The 22,225-nt window shown below is 34.0% G+C and overlaps 1 long non-coding RNA gene across 1 annotated transcript in view; it reads left to right on the top strand.

Moving 5' to 3' along the window:
- LOC135323059 (uncharacterized) overlaps positions 1-22,225 on the top strand; it is a 43,986-nt gene that overhangs the window by 6,751 nt on the left and 15,010 nt on the right. The window contains exon 2 of the long non-coding RNA XR_010384168.1: positions 16,485-16,516. This is a non-coding gene — a long non-coding RNA (uncharacterized LOC135323059). The remainder of the gene's footprint in view (positions 1-16,484; positions 16,517-22,225) is intronic.

Here is a 22,225-nt window from a genome sequence, read left to right as displayed (position 1 = left end):
ATAGGCCTGCTGACTGCACACATAATTTAAGACTTGCTCAACTGTGATCCTGGAGGCAGTCTCATCCACTCAGAGACCTGGGAGGAGACATGACAATCTGCATCCCAAGTAACAGGCCTGCCAACTGTGAATACAGAAGTGGCCCCATCCACCTGGGGACCCAGCATGAGGTACTCCTGCTGGTGCCCCCAGTAACAGGCTAGCCAACCATGGACCTGACTATGGACCTGGAAGCAGCCTCATGATCTGGCGCAGGCCCTCCCTAACTGCAGTCTGGAGGCAGGCCTGTCCGTCTGGGGACCTGGCAAGAGTAGGTCCTTACTTGCCGAAAACAGTCTGAAAAAAACAGAAGGGGTTCCTTCTCCTTCAGATGCACAGACATCAATACAAGGCTGTTAAGTATCACAAAGAATCAGGCAAAGATGACACCACCAAAGGAAACTAACATAGTTCCAGTAACCAACCCTAAAGAAATGGAGATCCATGAATGGACTGACAAAGTATTTTTTAAAATCATCATAAACAAGCTCAGTGAGATAAAAGAGAACACAGACAACTAAAGACAATCAGGAAAACAACACATGAACAAAATGAGAAGTTCAACAGAGAAACAGAATTTTTTTTTTTAAAGAAAACTAGAGCTGAAGAACACAATAACTGAAAAATGGAGTACCTTCAACAGCAGAATCAATAAAGCAGAAGAAATAATCAGCAAGCTTAAAGACAGGTCATTTGAAATTATCCACTGAGAGGAATAACAACAACAAAAAGAATGAAAAACTGAAGAAAGTCTACGGGGCTTATGGGATACCAATGAGGAACCAATTTATATATTTTGGGAGTCCCAGATGGAGGAGGAGGGGAGGCGGAGGAGAGAGAGGGAGAGAAGAGTCAAAATGTATGTAAAGAAATAATGGTTGAAACATCTGAAATCTAGAAAGGGAAAGGGACCTCCAGATTTGTAAAGCCCCCAAGTGCCCAAATAGGTTGAAATCTGCATAAAACACATTATAATTAAATTGTCTAAAGTCAAATGCAGAGAGAATTTTCACAAATGAGAGAAAAGTGACTTGTCACATACAAGGAAGCATGCAAGGAATAGCAGATAGACTACTGGTGGATTTCTCAGCAGAAACCTTTTAGGTCAGAAGTGAGTGGGATGATGTATTCAAAGCTCTAAAGGAAAAAACTTCCAAATAAGCATACTGGCAAAACTGTCCTTTAAGGAAGAAGAAGAGAGAAAGATTTTCTCAAACAAAAGCTGAGGGAGTTTATCCTACTTGATCTGCCTTACAAGAAGTGCTAAAGGCAGTTCAAATTAAAACCAAAAAAAAAAATGCTAAACAATAACATGAAGTATAAATCATTGCTAAAGGAAATATTAAGACAAACAATACTGACATACTGTAATGGTGGCACATAAATCGTTTTAAACACTAGTATATAAAATAAAGACAAAAGTAGTAAGAATAACTATAACCACTGAATGTGTTAACAGAAACACAATATAGAAAGAAGCAAAGTCTAGTATCAGTTCATAAAGTGTGTGTGAGGGAAGAAGAAAAGTGTATACTTTGTGTATGGAACTGAAGTTAAGCTGTTATTAGCTTAAACAGACTGCTATAACTCTAAAATACTTGATGCAAGCCCAATGGTAACTAAAAGAAAAAGCATAAAAGGTACAGCAAAGATAAAAAAGAAAGCATACAACTACAGGAGAAATCTATAAAGAAACAGCAGAACTAAAAAACAGTATACACCAAATAAAAACTAAAGACATAAACAGAACATTCCACCAAACAGCATCAGAATACTCATTCTTCTCAAACACCCATGGACCATCACCAGGATGAATCACATGCTAGGTTACAAAACAAGTCATAACAAATTTATGAAAACTAGAATCATTCCAAGTATCTTTTCTAATAACAACAGAATGAAACTAGAAATGAATACTAGAAAGAAAATGGGAAAATTAACCAATAATGAACTTCAAAAAATTCACTCTTAACTACTGGCTCAAAGAAGAAATCAAAATTAAATTAGAAAATATCTTGAGACAAATGAAAATGAAAACATACCAAAACTTATAGGAGACAGCATAAATAGTACCAGGAGGAAAGCTTACAAGCATAAACTTTTTTATTTAAAAAAATATTACAGTGAACAACATAGCTTTACACTTCAAGGAACTAGAAAAGAACAAACTAATCCCAAAGTTGGCAGAAGGAAGGAATAAGCAAGATTATAGTAGAAATAAGCTAAATAGAAAATAGAAAAACTATTTTTAAAAATCAGTGGAACTAAGAACTGGTTTTTGGAAAAGATAAAGTCAACAATCCTTTAGCTAGACTAAGAAATAAAGAGGGAAGACACAAATAAATAAAATCAGAAATGAAGGTGAAGACATTGCAACTGATTCCACAAAAATAAAAATTGATCATAATGATATACTATAAACAAAAACTAGAAGAAATGGCAAAATTCTTAGGAACCAATAACCTACCAAGAATGAATCAAGAAGAGACAGCCTTAAGAGATCAGTGAAAAATAAGGAAATTGAAAGGGTAATCAAAAACCTTCCAACAAAGAAAAGCACAGGACCAGATGTATTCAAAGATGAATTCCAGCGAATATTTAAAGAAGAATTGATACCAACCCTCCTCAAACTTTTCCAAAAAATTGAAGAGGGAAAACTTTCAAACTTACTCTATGAGGCCAATATCACCCTGTTACCAAAGCCAGATAAAGGCACAAGAAGAAAAGAAAACTACAGGCCAATATCCCTGATGAACACTGATGCAAAAATCCTCAACAAAGCAGCAGCAAACGGAATTCAGCAGCACATTAAAAGAATCATACACTTGGCCAAGTAGGACTTAACCTAAAATGCAAGGATAGTTTAACACATGAAAAATCACAGAATGTAATATAGCATTAAAAGCACAGGCAACCAAAGTAAAAATAGGTAAGTGGGATTAGAGCAAATTAAAAAGCTTCTGTACAGCAAATGAAATCACCAACAAAATGAAAAGGCAACCTATGGATTGAGAGAAAATATCTGCAGACCATATATCAGATATGGAGTTAACATCCAAAATATATAAAGAACTCATACAACTCAAAAGGAAAAAAAATTCAATTTAAAAATGGGCAGAGACCTGAGTAGACATTTTTACAAGGAAGACATACAAATGGCCAACACGTACTTGAAAAAGTGCTCAAAATCATAAATCACCAGGGAAATGAAAATCAAACCCACAAAACCACAATGAGATATCACCTCATATCTGTTAGGCTGGCCAGTATCAAAAATACAAGGAACAACAAGCATTGTGAGGATGGAACAAAAGGGAACAGTACCTGTGTTATAATCTTAAAATGTTGCTAAGAGGATAGATCTTATGTTAAGTGCTCTTACACAAAGGAAAAAAATGAGGGGTGTAAATGGGAGGAAACTACTGGAAGTGATGGATAAGTTTATGGCAATAATAGTGATGATGGTTTCCTAGGTGTATACTTATCTCCAAACACATTAAGCTGTATATATTAAACATTATAGCTTTTTGTATCACTGTGGTTAATACAGTTTCCTTCATAGTATTTAAAAAAAGTAATTGATGAACTTGAGTTATTTTGAAACAACCAATATTTGGTTGCTGAATTTTGGCATTGTGACAGTGACAGTGACAGTCATTGTATAGGGCTAGTAGATCATGGCTTTACATCCTTTAAGCCTACTGATGCTAAGGTGTAAAAGAAGAGTGGAAGATAAGGTCTGAAAGGTAGGTTATGGGTCAGATTGTGGCTAGGCTCTGGTGTAAAGCTAAAGATTTTATATTTATTTCAATAGGTAGTTACATGGCTTTTAAGGTTATAGGCAGGGCAGTAATATTAGCAAAAGCATAAAATAAGAATATTAATCTAATGGCCTCATCCCAAGATGAAATGAGAAATAACAGAAGGAAAAACTAAATAGCAACCTTATTATAATAATTCAGAGGTAAAGTAAGCCTGGGCAAAAATACTGATAGGAACAAAAAAGGATAATTTTTGAGACTGATGAAAAATTTAATATGACTTGGTAATTCTTTCATCCAGCATTCAACAAATACTTATTGAATACCTCTTACATACCAGAAACCATCTTATACAGTGAAAACAGAGGTAAAAGACATAATCCTCGTCTATAAAGTGTTTGCAGTTGAGAACTATGATAGAATGCTTTGATACATTCTCCACACTGACATTAAAGTGACCTTAAACTATTTAGATCTTTTATAATCTATCCACACCATCTCTAGCCAACCTTATTTTCTACTACTACATATTTTTAACTACTTCTACTTACTCATCACCTAAAAATATTAATACCTAGATGATCCTTTCTACCCAATTCTTCTAAAATGTTAACTTTGAAAATGATTAATCATTTCCTACTGACAAATTCTAATAATTTTTTCCAGAGCTCTTCCACATAACTGTTAGTAGCATTCTATATTACTGAATACTCCTTCCTTGAAATTACTTTACTTTTACCTTCTTTGCACTCTAGCAATTGAATCCTCTTTTTGCCCTAAATAGGTCTGAACTCTAATAACTGATTTAGAAATAGTATTCAGATAAGTTAAAAAGATTTTTTTAAACAACCAATTCTAATATAAGTGGCTACATAACATATCAGGGCCTCCCTTTGTGTCTTACTGTGAACTGTTACACTTACATACCAAATGGTTAATGAATAGGGGGTGTATTAGGAAGGGTTCTCCAGAGAAACAGAAACAATAGGGGTGTGTGTGCACATGCGCACGCACTATAAGGAATTGTCTCATGTGATTATGGAGGCTGACAAATTCTAACATCTACAATCTGCATGCTGGCTGAAAACCCAGGAAGAGCTAATGCTTCAGTACAAATCAAATGGCAGGTCAAAAACAGGCAAGGCAGGAGTTCCCTCCTATTCAGGGGAGGACCAGACTTTTGTTCTATTCAAACTTTCAATTCATTGGATGAATCCCACCCATATTAGGGAGGATAATCTTCTTTACTCACCCTATCAATTTAAATGTCAAACTCATCCAAAAACATTTTCATAGAAACACCCAGAATGTTTGACCAAATATGTGGGTACCCTGTGGCTCAGACTGACAAAGAAATAATTATCATATGGGTCCTGCTTAACCAGGTTTATTTACACAGTACAAAATCATTATAAAGATGATATTTTCTAACACAAAATAAGAATAGGCAGGAATTCTATATAGAGGAGGCTGATGAGGAAGCTATACAAACTAAATCAATACACAGAAAAGCAAAAATGAACAAAAAACCTAAAAACTGACCAAATTGGCTAAGTTGAGAACTGTGCTGAAATGTGTAAGGTGAAAGAAAAAGTGGGAGTAGCCCAAGAAAGGGAAAAGAAAACACAATAAAAGAGAGAAAAGACAAAAACTTTTCATGGTTCTTCCTTTCTGTCTCTATAGAAATCATACATGAATCATATCTGAAGAGAAGGAAAGGTTTTTTAAAATCTTCAATCCAGAACAAAACTAAAAGCAAAAAATAAAATGAAATTTAAAAGTTAATGTCCAAAGAGGCTCTGGTTCAAGACAGCAATTAGGAAAGTCTTCAACTCACCTCATCCCACAGACACACACAATATATAGCTACATATGCAACAGTTTTCTCTGGAAGCAACCCAAAAACTAGCTGAGTGACTCCTATACATAAAGCAAATGAGAAAAAAACCACATTGAAATGGGTAAGAGAGACTGAAACACAATCTTGCAACAAACTCCACACTCACTACATGGCAACCCACAATTGGAACTCTGAACTCCAAGCTTCTCCCTGAAGGGGAGAGAGTTTGAACCCTACATCTGCTTTCCTAACTTTTAAGAGCCCCCAAACATCTAGCTTTGAAAGACAGTGGGGCTTGCATCCACAAGACCCACGTAGCTGTGGCAAACAAGAAAACAGTTCTTAAAAGTGCTCACAGACTCACCCAGTTACGCCCAGGGCCCAGGGCAGAGGCTTCAACTGAAAAATCACCCAATCCTTTCTGCGAAAGAAGCCTATTTACTTGTCTTAAATCTTCAGCCTGAGGAGAAGGCATCTAATTTAATACATATCTAGATGCCTACTGAAATACTTTACAAAAATATAAGCTAATGCTCTCCCTCTGCCTTCCTCCAGGTCACTGGTATCTACCGAAAAAACAACTGTGCACTCACTTGTTTGGCATCTCAGTTTTTGTAGCTGCCAACCAGGGGACGTCTTGATCACCTGGCTCTGGTGGCCAACAGTGCTTACACATTCTCAGATCCGACAGGACTGTAATAAATGGAGAACGAGTTCTTAACTGGCTATCCCCAGGGCACAGTGGAGAGGCAGCAGACTGAATCACCCAATATTTCTGTGAAAGAAACATATTAGCTTATCTTCATAATTATGTCCTGAGGGGATGGCTTCTATTCTAATTAGACACACATCTAAGGGCCAACTATAATCCTCTCCAGGGATCTCAGAGGACAGGTGCTAGCTTAGCATTCTCCCTCTGCCTCACTCCAGGTCGCCAGTGTCTCCAAGAAAGGAGCCTGTGTACACGTCTGGCACCCTGGCTTTATGTCTGACACCCAGAGGACACATCCCTTAATAGCCTGGCTCTGGTGGCCAGTGGGACTTGTGTTCACAGGTTCAATGGGACAGTAGCAAACAAAGAAACAGTTCTTAACTAGCTATCACTCCAGGGCTCAGTGCAGAAGGAGCTGACAGAAATGCCCATCTCCCAGTCTTCCCCTGAAGGGGATATGTTTGCATACTTGAAAAGCTGCTGCCTGAGGGTCTGGCTTCCAATCAGCATGAATCTAGGTGTTGATTGACATTCTCCCCTTTGGGACACTGACAGGCCTTGGCACGCCCTCAAATACTGGGAGCCACTCAGAATAAAGTAGGCTGCTTGGACAATCACAAAGGTTTGAAAAACAACCAACAGCTAGGGAAGGGTTGAATGACAAGGATCATTTCTACAAAAGGCCACTCCTTCATGACTAGGAGAGATGGCTATTTTATCTAATGCATAGAAACCAACACGTAGAGTCAAGGAAAATGAAGAAACAAAGAAAAATGTTTCAAACGAAACAACACGGTAAAAGTAAAAACAAGACCTTAATGAAACACAAATGTTATTTATCTGATAAAGACTTCAAAATGGCAATCATGAAGATGATCACTGATCTTGGGAGAAAAATACATGAACTAAGTGAGAACTTCAACAAAGAGACAGAAAATGGAAATGTTAGCTATTTTGATTGTGGTAGTGATTTCACTGGTGTATACATCTACCAACATTCATCAGATTGTACACCTGAAATACGTGTAATTTACTGTACAGGAACCATATCACAGTAAAGGTGTTTTTTTAAAAAGAGACAGAAAATATAAGAAAGTGCCAAATACAAATCACAGAGCTGATGATCTCAATAACAGCACTGAAAAATACAATAGAGGGATTCAACAGCACACTAGATAAAGTGGAAGAAAGGATCAGTGAATGGAAGACAAGGCAGTGGAACTCATCCAATCAGAGCAGCAAAAAGAAAAAAAGAAAAGAGTGAAGACAGCTTGAGGGACTTACGGGAAAACAAGCAGACCAATATTCACATTATAGTAATCCCAGGTTGAGAAGAGAGGGAGAAAGGGACAGACCTTAGTGGGAGAAAGGGACAGACCTTAGTTGAAGAAATAATTACTGAAAACTTCCCTCACCTGGGAAGGAAATAGGCTTACAGATCCAGGAAGCCCAGAGTTCCAAAAAAAGATGAACCTGAAGAGATCCACACCAAGACACATTACAGTTAAATTCTAAAATGTTAAAGACAAGGAGAAAAATCTTAAAAGCAGCAAGAGGAAAACAACTTGTTACATACAAGGGAACCCCCATTAGACTATCAGCAAACTTTTCACCAGAAACTTTGCAAGCCAGAAGGGAGTGGCATGATATATTCAAAGTGCTGGGGGTGGGGGAGCAACTACTAACCAAGAATACTCTCCCTGGTAAAGTTGTCCTTCAGATTTAAAGGAGAGATAAAGAGTTTTCCAGATGAGCAAAAACTAAGTAAGCGAGTTTATCACCACTAGCCTGGCCTTAAAAGAAGTGTTAAAAAGACCTCTTTAAGCTGAAACAAAAGGGTGCTAATTAGTAACCAAAAAAGTGAAAGTATAAATCTCACTTGTAAAGGTAAATATGTAGTAAAATTCAAAATAATCTAATGATGTAAAGGTGGTTGGTTAATTAGTTATAAAGTTAGCATGAAGATTAAAACAAAAAAGTAGTAAAAATAACTATCAGTACAATAATTTGTTAATGAATTCACAAGATAAAAAATGTAAATTGTGATATCAGAAACATAAAATATAGGAGGTAGGAGAAAAAAGTGTCAGGTTTAGAAGGCATTCAAACTTAAGTTAGCAACTTAAAATATAATGTTATAATAAGTTGTTTTATGTAAACCTCATGGTAAGCAGAAAGCAGAAACCTGTAGCAGATACACAAAATACAGAGAAAGGAATCTAAGCATACTATCATAGAAAATCATCAAATCACAAAGGAAAAGAGCCAGAAAAGAAAAAGGAATAAAGAAATTACAAAACTGCCCAAAAAAAAAAAAAAAAAAATTAGCATAATGACAATGGTGCCTACAAGAGAATCACTTCAGATGTAAGGATACACACAGACTGAAAGTGAAGGGGTGGAAAAGTATTACTTCAAACAAATGGAAACTAAAAGAAAGCTGGAGTAGCTATACTTAATATAGACGAAGTAGGTTTTAAGACAAAGACTGTAGTAAGAGATAAAGAAGGTTATTATATAATAATAAAGGCATTAATAAAACAAGGGAATATAACATTTATAAATATTTATTCATTCAAATAAGGAGCACTTAAACATATAAAGGAAATGTTAACAAATCAAAAGGGGACATAGCAAGAGAAAAATATTAAGGAACTTTAATAACCCACTTTCATCAATGGATGGATCACGCAGACAGAAAATCAATAAAGAAACACTGGACTTAAATGACACGTTAGACTAAATGGACTTAACAGACACATACAGAACATTCCATCCAAAAGCAACAGAATACACATTCTTCTTCTCAAGCACACAAGGAACATTCTCCAGGATATATCATGTGTTAGGCCATGAAACAGTCTTAATAAATGTAAGAAGACTGAATTACATTGAGCATTTTTTCCAACCAAAATGGTAATGAAACTAGAAACCAGTCATAAGAAGGAAATTGAAAAATGCATAAATACTTGGCAATAAAACGATATGCTACTGAACAATCAACTGATTAAAGAAGAAGTAAAAGAGCAAAAAATACCTTAAAAAAATGAAAATGGAAATAAAACATACTATAACTTATAAAATGCAGCAAAAGCAGTTAAAAGAGAGAAGTTTATAGTGGTAAGTACCTATGTTAAGAAATAAGAAAGGTTTCAAGTAAACAACCTAACTTTACACCTCAAGGAACTAGAAAAAGGATGAACAAACTAAGCCCAAAGTTGGTAGAAAGAAGGAAATAACAAAGACCAGAATGAAAATAAGTGAAATAGAGACTAAAAAAGAGAGAGAGAACTTAAATAACATCAGAAATGAAAGAGACATTACAACTGATACCACAGAAATAGAAAGGATTGTAAGAAACTACTATGAATAATTATACACTAACAAATTAAACAACCTAGAAGAAATGAATAAATTCCCAGAATCATGAAACCCACCAAGATAAATTTTGAGAATATAGGAAATCTGAACAGACCAATAATTAGTAAAGGAACTGAATCACTAATGAAAAAATTTCCATAAAAGGAAAGTCCAGGACCAGATAGCTTCACCGATGACTTCTACCAATCATTTATATAAGAATCAATACCAATCCTTCTCAAACTCTTCCAAAAAGCAGCAGAGCAGGGAAACTTCCAAACTCATTTTACAAGACCAGATAAGGATGCCACAAAAAATAAAATTATAGGCCAATATGCCTAATGAACATAGATGCAAAAATCCTTCAACAAAATATTAGCAGACTGAATCCATCAATACATTAAAAAGATCATACATCATGATCAAGTGGGATTTTTCCAGAGATGCAAGGATTTTTAAATATCTGCAAGTCAATGTGTTATACTACATTAACAAAATGAAGGATAAAAACCATATGATCATCTCAATAGTTGTAGAAAAAGCATCTGGCAAAACTCAACATCCAGTTTTCATAAAAACTCTCAACAAAGTGGGTACAGAGGGAACATACTTCAACATAATAAAAGCTATATATGACAAGTCCACAGCTAACATCATACTTAATGGTGAAACCTGAAAGCTCTTCCCATTAAAATCAGGAACAAGACAATAATGCCACTCGCACCACTCCTATTTAACCCAATACTCAAAAGTCATAGCCAGAGCATCTAGGCAAGAAAAAGAAATAAAAGGCATCCAAATTGGAAAAGAAAAAGTATAACTGTCGCTATTTATAGATGACATAATTTTATATACAGAAAACCCTAAAGACTCCACCAAAAAACCGTTAAAACTGATAAACAAATTCAGTAAACTTTCAGGATACAAAAATCACTAGAAAAATTTGTTGTGTTTCTATACACTAGTAACAAACTGTCAGAAAGGGATATTAAGAAAGAATCCCATTTATAATTGTATCATAAAGAACTAAATACCAAGGAATAAATTTAACCAGAGAGGCAAAACTGAAAATAAGACACTGATGAACAACACTGAAGACGACACAAATAAATGGAAACATGTATTTATGGATTGGAAGAACCAATATTGTTAAAGTGTCCATATTACCCAAAGCAATCTACAGATTCAATGCAATCCCCATCAAAATTTCAGTGGCATTTTTCACAGAAACAGAACAAACAATCCTAAAATTGTATGGGACGACAAAAGACTCCAAATAGCCAAAGGAAGCCTGAGAAAGAACAAAACTAGAGGCATCATGCTTCCTGATTTCAAACTATATTACAAGCTATAGTAATCAAAACAGTATGATATTGGCATATAAACAAACACACAGATCAATGAAACAGAACTAAGAGCTTAGACATAAACCTACAAATATATGGTCAATTAATTTATAACAAAGGAACCAAGAACATACAATGGGGGAAGGACAGTCTCTTCAATAAATGGTAATGGGGAAACTGGACAGTCACATGCAGAAGAATGAAACTGGACCACTATCTTACATCATATACAAAAGTTAAGTCAAAATTCATTAAAGACTCCTAGAAGAAAATATAGACAGTAAGTGCCCTGATATCAATCTTGGTAATGATTTTCTAGATTAGACAACAAAAGCAAAGGAAACAAATGCAAAAATAAACAAGGGAATCTCCATAAAACTACAAAGCCTCTGCACAGCAAAAGAAGCCATTAATAAAATGAAAAGGTAACCTACAGACTGGGAGAAAATATTTGCAAGTCATGTATTTGATAAGGGGTTAATATCCAAAATATATAAAAACTCATACAACTTAAACAATCTGATTAAAAAATGGGCAGAGGATGTGAATAGATACTTTTCTAAAGAAGACAAACAGATGGCCAACAGGTACACGATAAGGTGCTCAACATTACTAATCATCAGAGAAATGCAAATCAAAACCACAATAAGATATCTCTTGTGAGAATGGCTGTCATCAAAAAGACAAGAAATAACAAGTGTTAATGAGGATGTGGAGAAAAAGGAACACTCATGCATTGTTGGTATGAATGTAAATTCGTAACACCACCACGGAAAACACTATAAAGGTTTCTCAAAAATTAAAAATAGAACTACCAGATAATCCAGCAATAACCTGAATTTATCTGGGTATTTATCTGAAGAAAATGAAAGAACTAACTTGAAAAGATATCTGCACCCCCATGTTCACTGCAGCATTATTTACACTGGCCAATGTATGGAGCCAACCTAAGCATCCATCAGTGACTGAACTGGTAAAACAATGTGAGACACACACATACACACACAATGGAATGTTATTCAGTGATAATAATGAAGGAAATCCCACCATTTGTGACCACATGGATGGACCATGAGAGCATTACACTAAGTGAAATAAGCTAGACTGAGGAAGATAACAGTATGATCTCATTTATATGTGCAATCTAAAAACAAAACATCCAAATTCATAGATGTAGAGAACAGATTGGTTGCTTGCTAGAGGTGGGGACTGAGAGGTGGGCTAAACAGATCAAGGGGGCAAAAGATACAAACTTCCACTTATAGAATAAATGTCATGGGTATGTAATGTACAGAAAGGTACATACTGAATAATACTGTATTGTATATTTGAAAGTTATTCAGAGAGTAGATATTAAAAGTTCTCATCACAAGAGAAAAATGTTTAACTGTGTTTGGTAATACATGTTAACTAGACATATTTTGGTGATGATTTTGCAATATATAAACATCAAATCATTATGTTGTACATCTGGAACTAATATAATGTATAATTTTTATATATAAATGTAATTTTAATATGTTATTAAAAATTTAAAAATAAAGGTCCAAACATTTATTAGATTAAACATAGATAAAATTATCCTGTCAAATGGTCATAAAAGCTTCTAATTGCTTTTTCTCATTACAAATAATAAACAGTTCCTAGACCAGCCAGTAAACAGTTTGCAGATCAATTACTGGTCTTCATTCCATACTTTGAATAACAGTGGTCTAAGAGTAACGCCTTGTTGAATTTACTGAGGAAGCTCATGTAATAAATTTGTGATGAAACAGCAGCAACACTGGCTGTGTTTAAGTCAAAAAGGCCTAATGGATATGCACCTAAGAGACTTAAGACACTGGTTAATGATCACAAATAATTCTTTTTTTCTTTAAGCATCATAGTGGTCAGCTTAACACTAACAACTTTCTTGATCAGACAGTGAAAGAAATTATCCAGCAATTTAACATCCTTCCTGTAAAACTAATGAGACCATGATACAACCAGCAAGGACTTTCTCAAAAGCTATTCTCATCATACCAGTTTATTTCCATCACAGTCCACATGTTACAGATATAATCTACATATCCCAATTTTAAAAGGCTTTGTGTCCTGTATTCCAAAACTAGCTAGAAAGTGTTCTAATCTTAAACACCTCTCTACCACTTCAATAATAAAGCAAACAATCATTGATCATTTACAATATGCCAGGCATTCTGCTAAGTGCTTTAGTACTATGCTACAGTTAGCTATCCTCTATGTAAAGAATAACTATCACTCAGTTTATTTACTTAAGTAGAAATAAATGTCAATTTAAATAAATTTAAAAGGGGAAATCTTGGCATTTCCCTTTTAAAAGGGGGAAATTGATAGAAATGAATTTAAGGGTTGAAAAATAGAGTAATATTCCTGTAGTCTGGGAAAAGGTTATCTAGACTAGAGATCCACAAAATACAGCCCATGAGCCAAGTCTGATTGCCATCTGTTTTTGTAGAGCCCACAAGCTAGAATGGTTTTCACATTTTTTAATGTTTTGGAAAAAATCAAAGAACAACAATATTTTGCAACACATGGAAGTTGTTTGAAATTCAATTTCAATGTCTATGTATAAAGTTTTATTGGAGCACAGCCATGCTTATTCTTTCACATATTGGTTATGGCTATTTTTATGCTACAATAGCAGAACTGAGTAGCACTTTGAACAGCTGCCTAGCACACTGCAAAATGCAGTGGCACAGTTATAAATCCACAGCCACAAGAGCCACACATATTGCCATACTACAACTTTTAATTTTATTTTTATTACCAGTGTATGCTCATCTTATCAAAACCAGAAAAGAAAGTCAGACTTCAAATGTCATGCTTTTATAAAGGCATAGTGGAGCATGGATTGTTTCGTTACCAAATTAGATGGCAAATCATCATGTTTCCTATGCAATGACACAATAGCTGTGCACAAAAGAATCCAATACACATCAATATTACCACTCAGAGAACTCATCACAACATCCTCTTACAGGTAACAAGTTGTGTTGTCAAGTTGTCAAGAAACGAGGTCTATATTCCCACACAAAGTTGAAGTAGATATACTTTCTAATCTCAAACCAAATTCTAGCAAAGGTAAACAACTGTTCCAATTTTAGCACTTGAAGTCCCAACCTGGTAACTGCTCAGTCCCAGAAAATTCAATCAACTGGTCTCCGTAATTCCAGCAGCATTTTTTGGATCTGGATGCAAATGCCAAGGAAATTTCTGTATTTCAAAACCCATCAACTATGCAATTGAGGAGCTTCCACCCAACCTGCAATTGGAAGTGATTAATCTGCAATGTAATGACATGCTAAAAGGCAAATATCAAGAGAAGAATCTAACAGAATTCTGTAAGATGGTGCTCATGGATGGATATCAATGTGCGGTATTATTTATCTGTTTGAAAGTGCACATTCAGGACTGAAATATATGAAATATCATCAGAAATCAGCATTAAGAGATGAACATTTGCAGATGAGTTTGATCAGAGAGAAAACACTAACTCTGAACTACAACTAAATGAAATGCTATTCTCCATTCCTATTGGATGTGTACCATAAAAAACAAACCAACAAAAAACCCTGTACTCAAAGACTCAATGATACTATTAGAGTTTAAATTTCATCAAGGAAAACATTTTAGAACCTCTCTCCCTTGCTATGTAAGTATTTACATAATATCTTCAAGTTTCCATATTGGCCTACAAAACCTAAAATATTTACTAATTGGCCCTTTACATAACATAGACCCCTTATCTAGACTAAGGCAAATATAGTTAAGAAATGGGGACAGTCACAGTTGACAAGAAACTAAATAAAGAAGTAACACTGGCTTTTATGAGAAAAATTAACAGAAGTGGTATGCATCTAAAAGACTGTTAACATATCAGAGTCAGAAACAATCACTTCATTATATCAATCTAATTAGATGTCCATCTAGACTCTAGATCATAGATTTTAACACTTACATTATGGAAGTTAATTTTCCTTTCTATGAAAAAACTGGCATGGATTCAAGGAAGACTGACAGTGACTAATATGGTGAAACTTAGTGTTTATTTTTATATGTTTTGAAAACTATAGCTCTTTAGCTCAAAAATGCCAAGATTACAGAGATAACAATTACTATTTAAAACTATACAAAGTACATTGAGCTATTTTATTGTCAGAGAAAAATTTTAAAAACAGAAATTAAAGCAGGGTGGTTTGTTTTAGTTTGTTTAGTCATAAGAATAATTTGTTGACTATCAGGAAGACAAAATGTTAATACCCGTTTCTGAGAGTTTTGGTTATGGTTAATTTTATACTCCTAGATATCTTCCAGAATAGAACCACCACCTTATTGTAGGATTTAAACTTTTAGCTACCTAGAGGCAAGAGCCAATCCATTAGTTTTCAAAAATCAGATGTTCTGTGAAAGCATTACAGTCCAGATTTCACAAGACAGCTCCATACCATATTAGAAATGTTATGAAAATTTTAAGCCATATAGCTAATATCCCAGTTGATACAAAAATATCACAAAATAGCAAGTAATTTACAGTTAATGACAGACAAGTAACATGTATTTTTATAAATGTATAATATCATTAAGGTGTTTCTTGGTGCTAGGACTACCAGGAGAAATAAGATGCTACTGATAAGCTGAAGAAAACTTATCATCTACTTAAGAAGGTAGACTAAATAAATAAAGGAAATAAATAATAAGTAAACATAAGCCTAGTGCCAAATGAGTGGTATATGCATGAATGCACCAAGTACTTTAAGAGAAACATAATTGGGACTTATAAATACCACCACTTATACAAAAATGAAAATAAGTAAATCACTGTCTACTTACTACTCATCAATAATGAGAAATTAGATTGTGGCAGTAATGACCCTTCTTTTCTCTCAGCCTAATGGCATATAAAGCTAAGTAAAGATAAGTCTTTTAAAAGCATCATTTTGATGTACTAAGCCAGAGACAACAGGTCTCACATCACTGCTATGAGAACAAATAACCCACTAATCAAGTACGGTATTCTTTGCCATTGAGAAACAAAAAAGGCCTCATAAAACTTTTCAATACAGTTCCCCAGGAAACCACCACTAATCATCCAGACTTGGCACTTTGGATGAAATTTATCTGCCATGCAAGTTTCTAATCTCTTGAAGAATGGAAGGAACAATAAAGGCATAGTCTACTCATTTGATTTCAGTACATTAACCATAGCATGTATGTATGAGAATAACTAGTATTTTCATACTATTTTGAAATTTGGTTATTGCTTTTTCTAGAGTTTTAAGTATTTTAAGCTATGATTATTTTAAGTGTTGCTCTTTTAGTGAGGATATTAAAAGCTTCTATTAATAATTTTTGTTAAAGTCCTTTATAGATTTTAAGATAATTAATGTTTTGATCTTTCATTTTAGAAGAAAACATGAGAGAAGACTGCATAGGACAGGTAAAACATTTTCTCTTACTGTTTCTTAGACATCTAAATTTCAAAAGAAAAGGATACTTTATGTGATTATTTTGAACTTGGGAAAAGCTGCCTATTGGTATACATTAACTGGAAACATCTTTCTAGAAAACTACTCAGCTTTTCAGTATTTCAAAGTTATTATTAAAATAGCTATTTTTGAAAAATAAAATTATGCATAATGGAAATATACAAAGGAAATTATATATCTGAAATTTGCCTCGAAATAATCCAGTGGGAGAAACTGGGAGGGATATAGGTGACTCATAGTCACCATGAATTGATAACTTATGAAGGTGGGTCATGGGTAATACAGTAATTCATACATACCATTCTCTCTACTTTAGTATATGTTTGAAATTATCCAAAATTTAACATTTAAAATTTATAAGTTTATAGTAAGTATGAAGTCATCCAATTCATTTTTATTACATCAGTGTATAATTTTTATAGGTAAAACACATGGGGTCCCTCTCCTTATTCCATTGCTGATATCACATCTAAGTTCATTCAGAGAGGAGATATCAATGGCCTGTTATACCAATTTCAAAAAGTTATGTTATAAGTCAGAGAAAGCCTCATAATTTTATTAAAAGCCCACAGTGGATTATCATAGTAACTGATTCATAATGAGATTTGAGTTTATATGATAGTTCCACAATTAACAAATTATAACTTTGGAAAAATCATTTCATCTCTGTAAGCTTTAACTACTTCATCTGTAAAACAAAGAAAATTCCATATACTCACAGAATTTTTATAAAGCTCTATTATGCCCATGTATGTGGTAGGACTTCGTTTATTATATGGAAATAAACTAAAGACAGTAATTATTAACATCATTGCTTCAATCTATTTGATGGACATACCTATATTGAAAATATAATAATTGCTTGGAGGGAAATACCCATATTACAGTTGACTGTGCATGCATAATAATCTGCATTTAATTTGCTAAAGCTTAAAGAAACTTAACCATAAATTGTATATATTTTTAAGTAGCTTATCTTTAACACTAATTGTTAAAGAAAAAACTGCACCCTACCAAAACTTTACAGACACATCCACTTGGATACACAAGTATATATGAGATCCAATCAAGAAACTGACTTCCCAAGAATATTTCTGGAAAGGTTGTTATACAGAATAAGAAAAATATCAGCTTGTGTGCTGAAGTATACAATGATTATCATAACCTAATTACTAGGCCACAAGTCGTCAAGTTTAGATATTAATATAGCTTAAGTTCATATTAGCATTAACTCATATATATTTTATGTTCAGCCCTCTGGCTTCTTGTTTAAGAATTATTATTAAGAACAGATAAAATACAGATTATAATACCCTGTCATTATTGCTTGCAGAGGTCTTTCTCATTCAAAATTGTCATATGCTACATTTTAAGAGTTTTGTGTGTTATAATTTTCTTTTAATATAATAATTTTTTTCAACATGCTTCTCTTTATCAACTATTTATCAACTTTAATCAATTGGAAATATTCAATAAGAAATAAAAATTTTAATAATAAAGTAATTCACGCTAATTTATCACATGACTATTATATGATTGACACTGGTCTCAGTACTTTAAATATTTTAATTCAGTTAATTTTCAAAACAACCAAATGAGGTGAGTACTACTATTAGCCCATTTTATAGACTAGAAAACAGACACCAATGTTAAGTAACTTCCCCACCATCACACAGCTTGTGAGAAGTACAGCTGGAATTCAACCACTAACAGTCTGGCTCTAGACCAGGGTTTCTCAACCTAGACCAGGGTTTTTCAACCTCAGAGCTGTTGACATTTTGAGCTGAGTAATTCTTTGTTTTGGAGGTGACATCCTGTGCATTATAGGATGTTTAGCAGCATCCCTGGTCTCTACCTAGTAGAAGCCAGTAGATTCCCCGCTTCAGTCACGACAACCAAGTAACATCTCCAGACACTGCCAAGTGTCTCCTTGGTGGAAGGGGATGGCAAAATCACCTTCAGTTGAGAAGCACTGCTCTAGAGAAACCACCACACAACACACCTTTTTAAAAATCACAATACAGAAATATGGAAAGCCAGAAAACAAAAATCACCTATAATTCTACTATCCAGAGATAATTATTAAAATTACTAATACTTTTTAAGCTTCTTGAGAGCTCCTCCTCGATTACATTCCTATCCCTCTACCTACTCTCACAGCCCTAAATTTTATGTTAATCATTTCTTTGTTTGTCTTTATGGTTTCCCCGTATGTGGCTACATCCCTAAATAATACTTAGTTTTACTTATTTCTGAATGTCATACAAACAAAAACATAGTGCATTCTTTGTGTTACATGGTCTTTTCACTCCATACTGCTGTAATATATTCATGCTGACATGTATAGGTGTAAGTTTTATTCATTTCCACTGCCTAGTGTATTCACTGGATGAATATCATAATTTATTCATCTATTCTACTATTGGACATTTAGGCTGTTTCTAGCTTTTTCAATTACAAACAGTACTGCCATGAACATTTTTCTATATATCCCTAGGGTATATACTCAAGAACAAAATTTCTGGTTATAGGCAATGCACAGCTTCAATTTCAGTAATTCCAAATTTTTACCAAAGTACTTTTATCACATTAAATTCCCACTAGCTGAGTGTAAAAGTTTCCAATGCTCTACAATCTAACACTCAGATTTAATATTCATATTTCAAAATTTTTGCCATTCCTAGCATCTGCAAAACAGCTTCTTCTTGAAATTTTGATCTGCACTTGCTAATTAATAATAAGGTTAAACATATGTTCATATGTTTCCAGTCATTCATGCTTCTTCTTTCTAGAAATGTCTATTCCTATCTTTCATTCATTTTTATTGGGTTATTTGTCTTTTTCTTACTGATTTGAAGGAGTTCTTTATATATTCTGGAACTAATCCTTTGTCAGTGTTACAAATAACTTCTCCCTGTTTGTTGCTTCCCTCATTCCTGTCATTATGGTTGTTAAAGAGAAATTCAGCTACATTAAAGATAAGAGTTACCACCCTTTCCTTTATGGTATATTTTTTATATCTTGTCAAAGATGCCCTTCCCTTCTCTCAAAGTTATACAGATATTCTCCTGTTATTAAAGTTTTTGCCTTTCACATTTATGTCTAATCCATTTGGATTGATTGATATTGTGTGTGTGTGTGTGTGTGTGTGTGTGTGTGTGTGTGTGTGTGTGTGTGTGTGTTAATTACGGGTAAGCTCTGAATTAAACAGAATTATTCTAAGCATACACAGAAACAGTGTACTACTATTCTAAGCTAGAGTTTAGCTCTAACTTGGATAAACAAAGCCTACAAATGGCCAAACGAAGCAAGAATAGCATGACCAACTTCATTTAAGTTGATTATATAATTAATCAGGCTCCATAGATATGTATTATTTAGAAAGATTGTCATAATAAACTGAACAGATTTGTTTCACTCTTAAGAAACAACACAACACAAAGGAAATAAAAGCAAAAATAAACAAATGAGGTCTAATTAAACTTAAAAGCTTTTGCACAGCAAAGGAAACCATTGACAACACGAAAAGACAACATACGGAATGGGAGAAAATATTTGCAAAAGATATGACTGATAAGAGGTTAATATCCAAAATATATAAACAGCTCATACAACTCAACACCAAAAAAACAAACAACCCAATTAAAAAATGGGCAGAAGACCTGAATAGACATTTTTCCAAAGAAGACATACAGATGGCCAACAGGCACATGAAAAGATGCTCAACATCGTTAATCATCAGAGAAATGCAAATGAGATATCAACTCACACCTGTCAGAATGACTATCATCAAAAAGAACACAAATAACAAATGTTGGTGAGGATGCGGAAAAAAGGGAACCCTCACACACTGCTGGTGGGAATGTAAATTGGTGCAGCCACTGTGGAAAACAGTATGGAGTTTTCTCAAAAAACTAAAAATAGAACTACCATATGATCCAGCAATTCCAATACACTCCTGGGTATATAGCTGAGAAAAACAAATTAAAAAAGATACATGCACCCTAATGTTCACAGCAGCACTATTTACAATTGCAAAGCATTATTTATAATTGCCAAGATATGGAAGCAATCTATGTGTCCATCAGCAGATGAATATATAGAATAGATGTGGTAGATATATATATAATGGAATACTACTCAGCCATAAAAAAGAATGAAATTTTGCTATTTGCAACAACATGGATGGACTTGGAGGGTAGTATGCTACATGAAATAAGTCAGACAAGTACTGTATGTGGAATCTAAAAAATAAACCAGTGAATACAACAAAACAGAAACAGACTTACAGATATACAAAACACACTAGTGGTTAGCAGTGAGAAGAGGGAACTGGGAAGGAGCAAAATAGGGATGGGGGATTAAGAGATACAAACTATTATATATAAAGTAAGTAAGCTACCAGGATATATTGCACAATACAGGGAATATGGCCAATATTTTATAATAACTATAAATGGAGAGTAACCTCTAAAAATTGTGAATCACCATGTTGTACACCTGTAACATATATTATACATCAACTACACCTCAATTTTTTAAAAAATGAAGAAACAACACAACAAACCTCAAATTCTCAACATACAGATCAGCAAATGGCTCAACCCTGGTCTATTTAATTCTAAGTCCCCACTATACAAGTATCCGTAGGTATTATTCTTTATGTGAAATTTTTAGGTTTAAATGTAAAATTCCCATGTCATGAATTATAATAAATGGCATTTCTTTTTAAAATAAACATCATTTTTGTTCTGTATGCTTTACTTATGTATTTTGTATTTGTACTCTAGGCTGTTTCTTATATTACAATTTTAGATAACTGATGTAGTCAACAGTGAAAGTTGCTTATATTTAAGATAATTGTGGCTATGGCTCCCAGGCCTGGTACTCAGCAGATTTCATGAGTCAGTGACAGGAAATAGCTCATACTAAAAACAGAAAAGTGAAGGATCCATACTTGAATTTCATCAGGTGTCTCAAAAATGTGTTTTTACAGTTAATCTGTTCAAACTTAAGCATATTTGTCATGTCCCTTAAACTTGCTTTGTTCTCTAACAGAAGCCCTTTTTCTATATGGTCCATTCCTTAGAGAAACTATTTATTCCAAGTAATGCCCCATATTCTGGGTTTGGTTGATAGATTGGTCATTTAACTTGTTCTTTTGTCCCCTGTTATTTCCTATACACTAGTATTTAGGACTATTTTCTTGCTTAAGTGCAACTTTCTAAGCAATTTTTTACATCGTATCATGAGGTACATAAATTTTTGATTGCCCCAACTTTTAGTGATGCTATGACTGACCAACAGATTCAGATGGTATCTGATTCCTCCACTTAAAAATTCCCCATCAACCTTTCACTTGGTGATTTTAAAATATATGGGTGAACACTGCCTAATCATTTTTTCATGGGAATTGTAAAAATAGGGATTTTCTCATTCTATCATTTCTTCTGTATTTGCTCCTCTTCTTAGATAGTATTTATCATTCTTTATTTCATATAACACACTCCCAACTAACCAAACCAATTATCAAGTTCTCCTGATTTCTCTGAAATATTTCTAGGATCTAGCCCTACTGTAAATCAGTTCTTAATCATCTGCACTTGGAATACTACTTCCCAACTGATATCCTTATATTTGGTCTATCCCTACGCTGCTAC

The sequence above is a fragment of the Camelus dromedarius genome, chromosome 15, assembly GCF_036321535.1.
Source record: "Camelus dromedarius isolate mCamDro1 chromosome 15, mCamDro1.pat, whole genome shotgun sequence".
NCBI lineage: Eukaryota > Metazoa > Chordata > Mammalia > Artiodactyla > Camelidae > Camelus > Camelus dromedarius.
Note: the sequence above shows the minus strand (reverse complement) of the source record. Positions and strands in the feature narration are given on the sequence as shown.